At 37.1% G+C, this 16,322-nt stretch overlaps 1 long non-coding RNA gene across 1 annotated transcript; it reads left to right on the top strand.

Annotated features, from left to right (window-relative positions):
* The first annotated feature begins 1,214 nt into the window (after positions 1–1,214).
* LOC122757472 lies at positions 1,215–2,163 on the top strand. Its single transcript, XR_006357520.1, has 2 exons — positions 1,215–1,486; positions 1,573–2,163. It is a non-coding gene; the product is annotated as an uncharacterized LOC122757472 (long non-coding RNA).
* The last annotated feature ends 14,159 nt before the right edge of the window (positions 2,164–16,322 follow it).

The raw sequence follows: 16,322 nt of genomic DNA, 5'->3' as shown, positions 1-16,322 counted from the left end.
AATAATAATAATAATAATAATAATAATAATAATAATAATAATAATAAAATAAATAAAAAAATACAAAAATAAACAACAATAATTCGTAAACTGAGAAAAAAGGCTCAGCATATATACATAGATATATATATTTATATATGTTAAATGAAGAGCTGAGTCTGTACAAAAAAATAATGCAAGTACAGTCTCACCACACTTCAGGCAATATAAGAAAGCAATTTTAATAGAGTATGTAAAAAAAATATATAAATATTTTTGTTTTTAATCGTAGAAAATAAGAGTTCAAGTTTCGTGTTTTTATTTTTATTTTTTTATTTATTTATTTATTTTATTTTATTTATTTTTTTTTGTATTATTTTTTTATTTTTTTAATATTTTTTTTTTTGCGTTTTTTGCTATGCAGCAAATTTTGTCTATGAATGTATGCCTTGACTTCTTGAAAATAAATAAATAATACAAAATACATATATGATTTCCCCATGCTCACAACTGAGAGAAACGGGTAGACTCTGCAAAAAAGAGAAAATGTCTAAAGCCAGGGCTTGGAGTCTAGAGTCCAGAGGTTGGTATCGCTTCAACTATTCGTATTTAGAGCTATTGAGCTGACGAAATCGACCAGCCTCTCCTCGTCGCTGGGGCAGCCTACATCTCATATAGAACTGAGTCTTTACGATCAACTGAATAGTTAGGATATTAATATTGCTAGTCCCTCGTAAATAGCTCGAGTAATATAGTTAATTTAAGGTATAGCATCACTCCTGGTTGTTTATTCATTTTAATGGAGCTATTAACCAATCCATGGAAACCTTGATAGCTCTCTAAATGCGAGCTTAATGGCAATATAATATTTGATATGTGTAGTTAACATAGATGACATTACACTCATTTGCGACATGAACTCTTTGTTCAAGCCAAGAGCTGGCCAAAGTATACATATGTATATCGATGGTGGTAAGGAGTGTGTAAGGGTATTGCAGTGTCGACAAGCCATCGATAGTTATCAGATGGCAGCGGCAGCTGGTTAAAAAAAAAAATAATACAAAAAAAAGCATTAAGCAGCTCATAAATACGACTTGATTATGGCTTTTAGCTACCGTTCAGCTGTGTGGCCGGCAATTGGACTCGTAATCCATTAATGATTATACGAATATAGTACTACTGGCACTCATAGCCTGGACTTTGGTAATGATACCCAGCGCACTATGGGAAAAAAGTACGATATTTTGGCATTAATACAATTTTTTTGTTGTCTCAAACCGCTAAAGAAATATTTTTTTCCAATTCTAAATTCATTAGATAGAATCAAAATATTTTTGTTAAATTTTTGGGGACTACCCCTATTATTTGATAATTTTACAAAGTCAGCTGATTCAGCGCTGCATTGCAATGTGAAAAAGCGCGCCAAATAGATCGCAACTTTTTAGCTGTATAAAATTTATTTGTTAATCGCATAAATTAAAACTTAATATGCAAAAAGTTAATAAAGGTATATATAATAAGTGTCCGTAGTGATTTTGTATACTTCTGTGTTTTTGTGTAACTGTGCAATGTGTTGTTCATGTGTATTTTTAGCTTAATCCTAACAAATATGTTTGTGTTCTGTGGAGTATAACTTTAACAGTCCTCGCTAGGCCTCGGCAGTTTTAGCTGAGGGTAATTAACTAAACCATATACTATAAGGACCCATTAATAACTTTTGCCCGTTTTTGCCCCTTTTCCCGAAAATTGACATGTTGTAGTTGCGCTTGAGTTTAGACGCTCAGTGCTGCTGGAAATTTGGAGATGCAACAACCGCCAAAACGACGTTGTAATATCTTTTATTGCCAAATCTTTTAACAACAATGTGAACGAAGATCTTAAAAAAATTATCCAAAAAGAAGTCGAGGAATTTATTCACTATATAAAAAAATGTTTGTTGAAATGCAATAGAATGTTAGATCGATTTAAAGTTAAACATTAAACATGGTGAGCACGAGACGTCTCCAAATAAAGCTGGACGTAAATATTTAAATTATGAAAATGCAGGATGTCGTTTAAAAAGAAAGTTATCATCAGAGCTTGCGTCAAAGGAAAATTACGAAACTCCACTCTTAATGAAGCCAGAAATAAAATATACAAGAATGACAGAAGATCTCATGCAAGAAAATGCAGCAGATTGAATAACATAACTGATGTTTTCAACAGAGCATTAGACTCGTCGGATCCTCTATTATCAAGCCTCTGCCTAAATGAACGCCAAAAATTAAATAAAAAAAGGAATATTCCGAATGAAGTCGTTGCACTATTTGAATCTCTCGATCATATTTTGAAAAATCATGAAGGTGATTCAAGTGACGAATGGACAGAAGACGAGGATATTGCATTTGATATTAAATTAGAAGAAGAATGTGACTAATTTTAGTTCAACAATATGAAAATATGAAAAGAACTGTCAAATTCATACTAACGGCAAAAAAATATCAAGGAAAAAAATTATAGGGGTCAAATCAGGGTCAAATTGAAAAAACCAAAAAAATCCGAAATTAAATTAAAGTCTGACGAGCATCCACAAAAAATTTCATATCTCTAGCTCATTATTTGGAATTAATGCCAAAAAAATGGGATTTTTTCCCATAGTGCAGCGATAAGCTGGGCCCGGCCATAGGCAATGCATTCAATACGAATGTATGACATGGCATGGCCTGGGCTGGTATGGCATGGCATGGCGTGGCCCCATAATTGCCCGGTTACAACATATTGACTTTATGGCAGGGCCATCAATAGCCGATTTAGTGGGTGGCGGGCAATAAGCAGTCGCCCAGTGGTAGTTGTTGGTGTTGATGTAGTTGTGGAATACGCCACTCAATTGTCAACTGACTGTGAGCCATACAAAATGCAAGTGGATCGCGAATCGAAAGTCACATTGGGAATAACTCTTTCTCCCCTCTCTCTCACTCCCACTCCCACTCGCTCACTACATGGGAGGGCACATAAAGAACTCGAACTCAAGTAGATGTTTTTGAGTATCTCATAAAATAAACAAGTGCTACGGCAATTTAAATTACTCATCAATGAGCGCGACAAAGCACTCGAATCCGAGCTACGGCATTGCATACATACCTAGGCATTATGAGTATGTATATAGATATATATATATATGTATATACGGACAGCATTAGCAAGTAAAAAGTTGCAGTCGGGCGTAACCAGTTTCCGAATACTCATGCACGGCTCAAGTGCTGTCAGTTCTAGTTTGACACGCCTCCAAGTTATATACATACATTTGATTATGGGCTGATGAGGAAAATCTTCACACTTTACAATTCGATACAAAGCTCATACGGACAGACAGCGACGGGCATTGCACCAAACCTATATACCCATTTCACTGTTGTGAATGCGTATAATAAACAGCGAGTGCTTGGTCATATATTATGCTAAACAACAACAACAACGAAAGTATTTTTACACAGCCCATAAACTGAACGATTACTGAAGTGCCATAAATATTAATATATATTTTTATGATTTCTTTACTTCAATTTTGTTGTTGATGGTTTATTTTTTTTTTTAGATTTATCAACAAGCAGCAGGAAATTTAAATGTTGATATTTATAATTTATTTAAATTTACAATTTATTTAAATATACCAAAACTTCACACATTTACATTTATCACATGGCTCACTATATTTAATGAAAGAACTAATTGAAATTAAAACTATGTTTCGATATGATAAATATTTAATTAAGGCAATATTAATATCTTTCAGGAAGATAAGCAGAAATTGAATGTGTTGCCCCCTCACACAGGCGTAGTACTACTACTATATATAAGTATTTATCTTGGAATTGTTTCTATTCTCAGCTCCGAGTGGCCCCATACCAACTCTCGTAATTGGTCTATAAATTTCGATTGCTCGAAATCGCGATTTTCACAATTTCCTCCGCTCCCGTTCCCGGGCCATTGAATTTATTTGCATAAAGTTTTGTTTTTAGATTTTAGTTTTTATTTGTTTTTGTTCTTTTTTTTTTTTTTTTTTTTTTTGGCTTGGGGCTATCGCACAGGATGTTGATTAAACGGAGCTCGCATATCAGTTTCACATTGCAAAGATCTAGATTAGACGTAATAGCTGCTCCAAGACTGATATTGCCTGCCAGCGGCTATGCGAGTTAACACAATAATAAACCTTTTGTTATTATTAATATTATTATTCTTGTTGTTGTTGTTGTTGCATTATTGTTGCTCGCTTTGCTTTCCAGATAAGCCCTGCTCCCAGAAGGTGCAAACTGGTTGTCACACGGTGTCAAACTGATTGTGCGAGTGTGCGAATGCGTGTGTTTGTGTGTGTGTGTGTGTGTGTGTGTGTGTGTGGTCGGCCATATCAGCAATATGCCTTGCACGGCTGGACAAGGTGGCCAGCGATCGCGTCACACACAAACTACGTACATACATATATACACACACATACATACATATATTTGGTGGGCTGGCGTGGACATGTCAAGTACAAACGTGTGAGCTTATCGAGCCGCTGGCCCGAGCGCTTGATGGATGCGGAGATGTGGAAACACAGTCAAGATACTGAGTGCACCAGCCAGCTAAGAGATATGTGAAGATTTCTAGAACGAACTTGCCAAGCATTATATATATTATATTATTATAATATAGTCAGTATATATATTAATGGGATTGAACAAGATTATATGGATATAGGAAAGACTAAGAGCATATGGATCAGGCTAAATTTCTGTAACTCATGTCGTGCTCTTCTGCTTGCTGCTTCATATCTATTTTATACTGATTATCTACAAATAGCAATGTAAACTGATGGTATGCGACTCAACCTTTTTTTTTCAGTTTATATACAAATTAAAAAATATTCTTAAAATTTACATAATAATTTGATAATTTTATATCCCATATTTAATGAAATAGAAATTTTTGTTATTTTTTTTTTTTTTTTTTACAATTTTCAGATTACGTCATTTGCTCAGATTGTAACTGTTCTATTTATCCAAATAGCATTCTCTGCCTTTGGCTGTCATTTAGGCAATATTAATTACCTAAAAATAAATATAAATCACAAATAAATATTAAAAAAGTATCGAAATAGTATTTATTGAGTGAATATAAATAATTTTAAAATTATATATTCTTTATATATAATTATTTTTTTTTTTTAATAAAAGCAGATGTAATACAATTTTGAATATCTATAAGTAATAATAAATACAAATTTTAAAATATAAAGAGATGAGGTTAAATTCAGAATGACTTATAATAATAATAATAATAATAATAATAATAATGAATATATAAAGAAGTCCAAATTAGTTTAAAATAAAATATTAATTATTAAAATTCAAAAATAGGTAAATTAATAAATAAATATGTTTACAACAATAGTTAAAACTTATGTAATTAGTTAATAAAAATATTTAAATATTTTCAGTTTCCTTAAGTATCCCCAAAGGCCTCTCAATAGGCTCCCAGTTTGTATGCCTCCCTAGCAACGTTTTTGATGAATTCCATGTCCTCAATTCAAGTTGGCAAATACTTGGCGAAACGTTGTAATTGGGTAATGGGCACAAGGTAAGCTTAGCGCAGGGATACTATGGCCACAATGAGAACAAGCGCAAAAAAACAACAACAACAACAATAACAACAACAACAACAACAACAACAACAACATGAAGAAGAATAACTGTAACAATATCACTTCAACTTCAGATAAACTGGGCAAAGCGAAGCACTTGTCAACATGTCCCAAGAACAAGGAGTACGTGGAATTCCATGTGAGTCGAGTCGTCGAACGCCACTTACAACGCTTAATCAGCACCGATTTCAGTCGATATATAATGCCTGTTGTTGTTCTTGTTGTATTTGCTTGGTTGTTCAATTTTGGCATTGATAAAGCTGGCAGACAGTGCCAGACAACGACAACAACAACAACAGCAACGACAAAGACAACGACAACAACAACGACGACGACGACGACGACGACGACGACGACGGCGACGAGAATGAGAATGAGAACGAGAACGACATTGATTCGATTGTGGACAGTTTGTAAAGAAAAAAGTTGATTAACGCCATATAAAGTGTTGTATATACATATATATATATTAATATAAATATATATGTGTATAGATTTGGTCGATCGAATAAATAAATTTATCACAAAATAAACGTAAATCAGTGAACAGAAATGTAGAAATTAAACAGGCCAAGTAAAGACCGTTAAGCAAATAAATGAGATTACAATTAATAAAATAATCGATAAGTGTCCATAGCTGTTGTTGGACTATGCATGTATATACATACATATAAATATATATGGAAAAAAAAAATTAATATACATACTGCCATAACCGTAGCTCGATTCCTGCTATTTTCTTTTTGATTGTAGGCCAAAAGCTAATTGCGTTTTTGATTTAACGACGTGCAGTTGGCGAATTGTCAGGCACTTGAGCTGTTGCTCCCCTCCTCCTTTCCCTTTCCATCCCCCTCCCCCACCGCCTTCACTAGCTACACAGTTTTCCCTCGTACACCGCAGCGATCGCTTAGCCATTTGGCCTTCCATATCTTTGCTCGCCTCCAAGTGGGCGTCAACCATTTCACTCGAGTTCTCTCTGGGTGTGTGTGTGTGTGCGAGTTCTCAATTCGATTTTTGCTTGCTTCGCCCATTCGGCGTGTGGGCGTGGCGTTTAGATAAGCACTCCGTGCACTCGCCTCCCATTGGCCACAGCAGCTCCAATCGTATATATCAAATAGCATAAATGCTTTTTGTTGTTCCTTTTTCTATTGAATGAATGAAACAATTGAAGAGAACTCAATTGCATTAACCAAATTATGTGTAATTATTTACATATTTCGATGGGGTATATATTTAAATGCTTTCTATGAACTATGAAATTTTATCAATATGATTTTCCATTCCATGAGTTCGTTGGGACTTGTATGAGAGGCTGCAGACTCGATCGGATCTATGGGGAATGCACGTATCATAGACATACGTGAGCCAGAGACTTGAATGGAAAATGTTGCTTTGGCATTTAATATGGTATATGTATATTCTCTGGTAAACATTTTATGTACAGTCGAGTCCCGACAATTCAAAATGACAGGAGGATAATTTTTATTTATTTATTTATTTTTTTCGATTTACACAGAAATTCAAATTATCGAGATCCAATTTTTTTTTTTTTCAAGGGAATAGAATTTTTTCGATCTGGTGGGATTTTCGATCTAGCATGGAACAGATTATCGAGACTCAACTGTATAAGAAAAAAAAAAAAAAAAAAAAAAAACAAAACAAAACAATAAAAAAAGAGGAACGTCTAATGATAAGCTTAAATTTATATTATTATTTTTTTTAATAAAAATATACTAACATTTTTCGTATCTTACATGCTTTATATACTACTTCTACTATATTACATTAATTTTAAATAAAAGATTATAGATCGAAAAAATATTTTTTAAAATATTTAAAAAAATATAAAAATTAAAAAAAAAAAGAAAAACATTTGTTAAATATATTAAAATATTTGTAAATTGTTACTAAATTATATCGACTAGATTATTACTCGATTATTTAAAAAAAAATATATATATACAAAAATTAAAATAAAAAGAGAATTTTTAAAATATATTTAAATATACATATTTCAGTTAACGGTATTTAAAAATACAGTACTTGAACGAAATGTTTTTTTTTTTTTTTTTTTTTTTTTTAATTTATTAGTCATTATTCCTGTTATTATTCCTATTCTTGCTATTATTATTAATTATTCTGTATTCATATATAAATTCATTGAATATTTACTTAATTTCATTCATTTGCCTTTGCTAGAGCTGATGGCTCCTACTGCAGTAGCTAGGGTTCTTTTAAACTACATATGTAGAGAGGTGTACTACATATATATTTTATGTATACTTTGTTGGGTCACACTCATTGATTGTCAGTGTCAGTTAACTTGTTCAAAAAGATATATTTGATTCCCACTGGGGCTGCTGCTCCCAGCAGAGTAATGAAGCCCATGCAGCTAGGCCTGGAGCTGGCCAGGATTTGGCATTTTCAATTAGTTGGGTCTTCGGCTTGACCGTTGTCCGCAAATAAAATGCAATTTTAATGACAAAACTCTCACACAATGTGGCATGCGCCAAGCGGCATGCGGCATGCGACAGGGCTACAAAGTCACAACGTCACAAAGTCGCAATTCTAATTAGCCAATGTGCTGCAATAAAGCGCCGGAAAGCCGCGCTCCGGGGCGCGACGAGGTGTGCTGGGACGAGAGAGCTGATGCGGCGTAGGGGAGGGGGGGGGGGGTGAATGAAAATCAAATCAAATTAAATCAAAGTTGATTGCTCATTTTACAGTTGTTAGCGGCGTTGTGGGGGCGGGGCATGCCCCGGCGTCGACTCGTGTGAGAATGGGTATTGAAAAATTTAATAACGCCCAGCGCAATTGTTGTTGTTGTTGTTGTTGTTGGCCGCTGCTGGCAGCGGTTGTTTGTTGTTCATTTCGCGACCATCGTCATTATCTGCATGTAATTTCTCATTTTCATAGTCAATTAAGTCAATCACACGCCCTTTTAGCCACCGCAGCACCGCCGCCGTCGCCGTCGTCGTCGTCGCCTTCGTCGTTGCTGTCTAGAAAGCCACCCTGCAAATTAACACGTCGTCGCCGTCGTCATCGTTGCTCGATTGGTGGGTTGGCGGTGTCGTACGGTGGGTTGCTGGCTGTCTAGCTGTCTAGCTGGCTGGTGGGCTGGTGGGCTGGTGGTGTTTGTTCCGTTTCCGTTGCCACTGCCAGCGGGCCTTTTGTTTTTATTTGTAACGCAATGCAGCTCGACGCGGCTCGACTCGGCGCGTTTATTGCTCAATTTTCATCGATGTTGCCAAAATTACATATTCATAGTTCACCGCGTGGGCAATCCAACAACCACCACCACCGCCGCCGCCGAGCAACCACCAGCATTACGATTGCCATTACCACAAGGCGGCCCACACAGCCAGGCAGCGGGCAGCGGGCAGCAGGCTCAATAACTGTAACAATTTCAAGCACTAAAAGGACACGTGGCAGCTGCTTTTAAAATTGAATTTCCTGCTTGTAATCTTGTCGAGTCAATTGTTTCTGTGTGCGGCTAGTGGTTGGCACAGAGCCACCCACCCAACCACCAACCAAGCAACACCACTCCCCCACCACCTCCGATGATGTTCGCAATGTTGTTTTACAGTTGCATCCCACACACACACACACACGCACGCACACACACGTGTCAACAGCTGGCCCTAGCAGGCGCGTGCACTCCCTCCCCCTCTCGCCCTCTCCTCCTCTCCATTCGACTGGCACACGTCTTTATTTATGAAGATGCGGCCAATCTGTTGGCCATTTGTGCACACCTCGGCCCTCAGCCAGTGGGCGCTAAGACGGCAACGGCGGCGTCGGCTTTGCGGCCAGGATTAGCTCTGGCTGACACCGAGCGAGGCAAGTGCAAATTGTAAGCGAGCTCGTAAATCAACAGACTGAATCAATTAGAGTATCTTTTCTGTTAGAAAGCTTTGAGTCCAGGCCATTCAAGTTGTGTTAGTCTGAAGAAATGATCTCCAGTCTCTGAAAGAAACGATCCACTAATAGTCTCCTTTAGTAGATCATTTTTTCAGACTAATCTAATCTAATGCCAAATTGTATATTTAATATTTATTGATGTAAGTGCAGTATCACGAATGGCTCCATTAGGCGCCGACCTGGCCGACTTGAGAGTTCACACGAATCTGTTCGTCATTTACATGTGGAGGCGAGAGGCGAGAGGCGAGAGGCGAAACCCTTTGTGAGCCTTCGAGCCTTCGTCGTCCCAGTTGCACCCCGAGAAACGAAGCACTCTGTGGGCCGCGTTGCGTGTCTGGCAGTGTTTGCCATTAAAAAGCCACCGAACATCAATTTAAATATTGCATTACAATGATTTGCATAAAAGGCAACACGCAGCAGCAACAGCAACAGCAACAACAACAACAACAGCTGAGTGACTGAATGATTGAAAGAGTGTGTGAATGTTGTCTCTCCCCCAATCAAAGTTAACAAATAAGTATAGATGAGCAAATGTGTTCGACTGGAATACCCTGTAAATCGGCTGAAGCGGGTATAATGCACAAAGTTGCTTAGGAAGACACTTTATGCTCGACTGAAACACCCTGTAAATGAGCTGAAGTTGGACAAGTTAAAGACTGTCCTGGCATATACCCTAGGAAAAAATGTATTCGTTGCTCAAATGCAGGAAGACAAACAATATGTGCTGTATGGAGCACATGTTTAATACCCTGTAAGTAGCCTAAGCAGCCTAAAACAATCAAGGGCAACTATTGTACGCTTTGCACATACCCTAGGAAAACAACTTAAGTAAACTGCAGAGTGGGAATTTGATCGATCGACTGCAACACCCTGTAAAAGGTCATAAAGAAGACAAGCAAACTACAGCACACTCTACACTACATTATTAAAATATTAGAAGATTTGCAGTACCAGAGCACTGCTCGGCTCAAATACCCTGTAAAATGCTTTAAAAATTTCAGGTAAGCAATTCTGCTCTTATTTATCATTGCCTAAGAAACGAGCTAAAGCAGATTTTTAATTCTGAATAAAATTGCGTAATACCAAAATACCCTGTAAAAAGCCTTATTGGGAATTTAAATATTGATTGAATCAAAAATAAAAATAAAATAAAATAAACAATACCCTTGAATAGCCTTATCCGGAATTGAATTATTTAAAACAAAAATTAAGCATTAGCCTGTAAATACCCTGCAAATATTCTTATTCTGAATTTAAGTATTGAGAAAAAAAAGGTAGTAAAGTAATATACATACAGCATTAGCTCGACTGAAATACTTTGTAAGTAGCCTGATGATTATTCACATAGCAAATATCCTAGAAAAGCCGAAAGACTATGTGAATATTGTAAACGATTGAGTATTGAATATGGAGCAGCACTTAGCTAGCTGATGTTAAAGCACATTGAAAGTCAATCAAGGGTATATCATTTCTTACATAGAGCATTGCCTGGATATATGAATATGATATGAGTAGATATATCAAAGCTGTCCAGCTAAGTATATTTGATGATAAACCATTTATCATTTGCAGTCCTGGCTCACGTTTTTCCCCCCTATATAGACTTTGGTTTATTACAGACATTCTCACAGCTGGATATGGCCCGGGTCTGGCCCCTTTTGTAGAGCAGGGCATAGCAGCCATTAAGCCAATATAATTTGCACTTTCACATGACCTCGCGTTGGCGTTTGATATTCCAGCTCAATACTGCTGACTGTGTTTCTCCCTCCCTTTCCCTCTCTCTCCCTCTCTCTCTCTCTCTCTCTCTCTTTGTGTTTGTTGCTCTTTTGGCTAATTTGAATATGACGCGCCGAGAGCGTCTGTGTGCTTAGTGCTTCCCACGATATTGATATGACTTCAGTGTGTGTCGTGCTCGGGCGCTGGGGGTCGCAGCAAATCAAAATTGAAATCAACAAACAATAATGTGGCAGCAGCCATTAGCGTCAAGTCTAGGGGTAAGTTGCACGTGCAACAGCACCTGAGCATGGAAATTGTGGCAGGATCGAAAACCCTTTTAGATGTATTTTTTCTCCTCATGCTGCTGAGATCTATCTGAATGCAGATCAACAGCTGAGGCAGCTCCACTGTTTAACCTTTGATTTTGATTGCATTATTATTGGTAAATAAACGAAACGAAACGAAACGAAGCGACAGCCACAACAAACAACAACAAATCAAATAGCGATTTGTAGGCAAACACTGAGCTGCGAACTCAAACAAACTTTGAGGGTGCAGACAATAGAGAAATCAATCAATAGAATTCCTCGAGCTCGTCCACGTCCTCGCCTCGCACGTCACAACATTTTTGGGCGCCGTCCTCGCTGAGAAGCAGTCGGCAATTAACTTTAACCGCGCTTTGAACCCGAACCACACACCAAACGGAAGTCATTAAGTTGGCCATCCAGAAAGGGTTGAGGCTCACGTTGCCGTGTGCCGTCTAATTGCGCGGGGGCGTGCGATTCCTGCTCATGTCCAGGTCGACAGGGGTGAACGGGCTAGGCCCGAGGGACGGGGGCCCTGAAATTCGAGTAGACATTTACCGCGACGGACACTCGCCCAAAAGGCAGATGCGCTAATTTGCTGACAACTGAGCAGAGTTCATTGAGAATAAAGATGGGAATTTTGATTTTGAAAAGGTGCTGCAAAAGTTATTTAATTATGGTAGAGCTAGAGAGTGTTGTAGCTGCCGAAAAGCTGCCTCTGGGAGGAAATCAATATCATTAAACAAACAAACATATACGGTAATCGATAAATATCGATGAGTATAAGGGATCCTTTCCATTTACCACAAGCTGACGTTCACTCGATATATACCGTATAATATAAGATATAATATTAGATATAATACTATACGATATATATCGATTGCACGTCAGCTGGTGGTAGATGGATAGAAAGGATCTCACTGCCGTCGAATAGTGCAATCCATTGACTCCAAATCTAAGAGTCTATAACTTAATAGGATCTATGTATATCAATGTGCAGATTATTATAGGGGATTATCGCGGTGGCCAGGGGATCCAACACGGGAACCGATCGTAAAGCATCTTTCGTTAGATTGCGAATGTTAATATTCTATAATAAATATACGTTAGGACCTATAGGATATTAATAGATATAATATATGTAATCTAAATTGATATTCGATTTTTTGTTATTAGCTTATTTTTTTATTGTAAAACTAGATTAAGCTGCCACTAAAGATGTATGGTTAATAAAATATACAACTAAAAAAAAAAAAATAATAAAAAAATAAAAAAAATTTACGCTATGTATTCTATATTCTCATTAAAATCAAATACCTAAGCACATAATTTTTATAATATTTCATTTATATAATATTAGCCCTATTTCAAAAGCCCCCACAACATCTGGCTTGGTCCGGCCCTGATACAGACAAATAGAGAGATATAAATATGTAAGAGAGAAAGAAAGAAAACACATTCAAACTGACAGCCAACACAACTTCAATAAGATTTATACTAAACCTAGTTACTTTCAGTCATTCATTCAGTCAGATATCTCCATAGCCATATTTAAGAATCATACAGCGAGTCAAACAAATAGACTTTGCTCACTTGGACTCTGCTCAAACGGCACAAAGACTCTGCTTGACAATGGCAACGGCATGCAGGCGTACAGGATCCTGCTGGCCAGCGGACAGACGGCGAGTGGACGGAAGATATAGAGCACTAGACACTAGACACTAGACACTGGTCATTGGCCACTGGATACTGGACACACACACACTGAAGGAAGTAACGAGGCACCAAGTGCCACATAAATCACTGGGGCGAGTCGGAGGGGGGCGCTGGCACAATTGACGTCAACAATAACTAACAATGATGTCAGCTTGTAATTGAATTGATTGACAATATTTTATATGGAAGTAGAATATGGACCAGGGCATGGCATGGCCCTTGGCCCCTTTGATGGCAAAAATTTGTTTAGATTAGCATTAATGGGGAGCCAGCTCGAAGCACGACGCTGCCGATGGCCGATGATGAGGCATGTGGGGTGGGGAAGTGAGGGAGTGAGGGAGTAAGGGAGTGAGGGAAGGGGGGTGCCTCGTCAGTGTTGACCCTGGCAATTGTGACGCACAGGACACGGGCGAGTGGTTGGCGGGTCGTAAAAAACGATAAGACGACTATTCAATAAAAATACTTTAAGCGGAAAAACAAACTTGAATGGCGATAAAAAAAAGAGCGTACAACATGCGCCAGCAGCATCGACAAGGGTCACACAACTCAAACTGAACCACACCAACCATCCACTCACCCACCCAACCGCCCACTCGTTTTGGACAGCTCGTTTCGCAAGGACGAGGACGAGGACGAGGACGCGGACGCGGACAGGCACAATATGTGCCGAGGCAGGGGTCACCCTTGTGTTGAGCTGCGCTTTTTAGTTAATGAAATCGTTTGCTAAATGAAACGTAAAGCCAAAAGCTAACAACATCGGCCAAATGGCCTGAGATCGACCCTAAGAGTCAATCCTTTTTTGTTGCCAGCCAAACGGAAGCGGAAATGTGTCGCCGTTCAATTGTAGCGTCAAGATTTTTAAAATCGAATTTCAAGTTGTTTTCAATTTTTTTTATCTCTCTCTTTCAAATTTCAACTCCAGATCTTGAAAATGAAAAAAATGAGCCACAAAATCATTTTAAAACCACTTGAAAATGACATTCGGAACGGCATTCGATCTGGATGGGGCTAACTGTGTGTGCGTTTCCGTTTCCGCTTTTTTTAGTTTCGCCAACATTTTCATGCTGTGGTCTGCGCACTTGGCCCCTGCGATTAATTCGATGATTTATGCAATGCGGAAGGGTTGCTTAATTCATCTCATTCACTTCCACGCGATGGCCAGCCCAGCGAGACGCAGCCGAACTATAAATCAAATAATTAAGGCACTCAAATATATTTATTTATGGTATATATTTTCGAAATACCATAAAATACTATGCATAAAAGGAATTAGAAGCTAGCAAAGATTCAAAATTATGTTTAATAATAAAATGATATTCAAATTATTTTAATGCAAAATAATAATCACTTATTAAAAAATTAAAAAATATTCTTAATTTAATTACTAAGAAATACTATACAAATATTTAAATTTAAATAAATGAATTACAAGCATAGGATACTTATTTTGTACAATTTTTTGTATGTTTCACGATTATAAATAATTTACAACAAAATCACACTATTTTAATGTAATTTAAAAAAATTGTAATTATTTTTTTGTTTTTTTTTTTTTTTTTTTTTTTGTAATTAATTTTAGTACTTAAGGCATCAAATTCTTTAAATGATAAATAATATTCTAAATATTATTACAAAATAAATTAGAAATAATTTAGTATTCAAGGAATGTCTTCTTCTAAATATTAAAGATAATAAAAAAAAAATAAAAAAATAGAAGAAAAAATTGTATATATTTTATTTTTACAAAGTTTACTAATAATTCTATAGTTTTAAATATTTTTATATATAAAACTGCGTTTTTTATATTCGTAGAATTAAACTTGTATTTTCGTTTTATTTAAATAAAAAAGAGAGGTATTAATAATTTGATAATTATTTAAAAAAAAATAGCATATTACTATTTTTATGCTAATAAATTATTTATTATGCTAATAAAATATTTCTTATTTACAAACGTATTCCATGGCATTCCATTATTTTATTTTATTTTATTTTTTTTTTATAATGAACCTGATCTCAGCTATTCGTAGAGTATTTATTAGTTCTGCTCAGGTTGGCTGAAATCCGCGTATAGAAACTCCTCAACGAGCTGAAAGTTTGGCTAGATTTTATTTCTTCTATTTTGGCTGCTTCATCTTCTCTTTTTCATTTTCATTTTCTTTTCCTTTTCTTTTTTTTTTTTTTTTTTACATATTTACGCCTTTGAGCCGCGTCCCGCAGCAAATGACTGCAACGTATTCGCATTCGCAGTCAGGACAGCGCCAGAGCCCGTGCTGGCGCTAGTCCACGGCAAAGTCCTGGCCGCAGTCGTATCTCTAGCATTTTCAGCAGGATTCGTACTTGTTGTCTGGTTATCAACACACGCTTCCGGAACTTAATGGCCTGAATCCTTTTGCAACTGCTGTCGTTGCCGTTGCCGTTGCCGTTGCCTTTGCTGCTGCTGCCTTGATTTGCCTTTAGAGTTTTTGTTTGTCCAGGACACTTGTTAAGTGCATTGGCCTGTAATAATTCCGTGCCCAGTTCAGCAAGCCGCTGCCATAGCCTGCCGCCGTATGGAGACCTCCGGCAAATCCTTTCAGTGCTCCCGGCCAGGATATTTTGCGAGTCGTTCACTTTTGGGCTATTTCATTATTTGCCTTCAGCTTGTCTGCTCTCGTTAGTATTTTGTCGTATATCTTACGGCTTGTGTAAATCATTTGCAACGCTGACTTTGAATTATGGAAGAAACGGGCTAATTTACGAGCATTCGCTGGCTTCAGCTGGAGGAAGAAGCAAATCTGAATTGAAATTGAAATTGGAATCGTAGTTGGCTCTTGGATTTGGCTTTATGGCAAACAAATTTCCTTGGCAACTCTCTCTCACCATCTTCCCCTCTCTCCATCTCTCTCTCTCTCTCCCTCTGTTTCTGTTTGCTGTGTTTACTTAACGCAATTTACACGCTTTGTTTTTAATGCGCTTTTGATGAAGCCATCATGTCACATTACATCAAATGTGACCGCTCGTCGCTCTATCGCTCTCCCTCTCCC

Source organism: Drosophila mojavensis, unplaced genomic scaffold, assembly GCF_018153725.1.
Source record: "Drosophila mojavensis isolate 15081-1352.22 unplaced genomic scaffold, ASM1815372v1 contig_136, whole genome shotgun sequence".
In the NCBI taxonomy this organism is placed as follows: domain Eukaryota; kingdom Metazoa; phylum Arthropoda; class Insecta; order Diptera; family Drosophilidae; genus Drosophila; species Drosophila mojavensis.
Note: the sequence above shows the minus strand (reverse complement) of the source record. Positions and strands in the feature narration are given on the sequence as shown.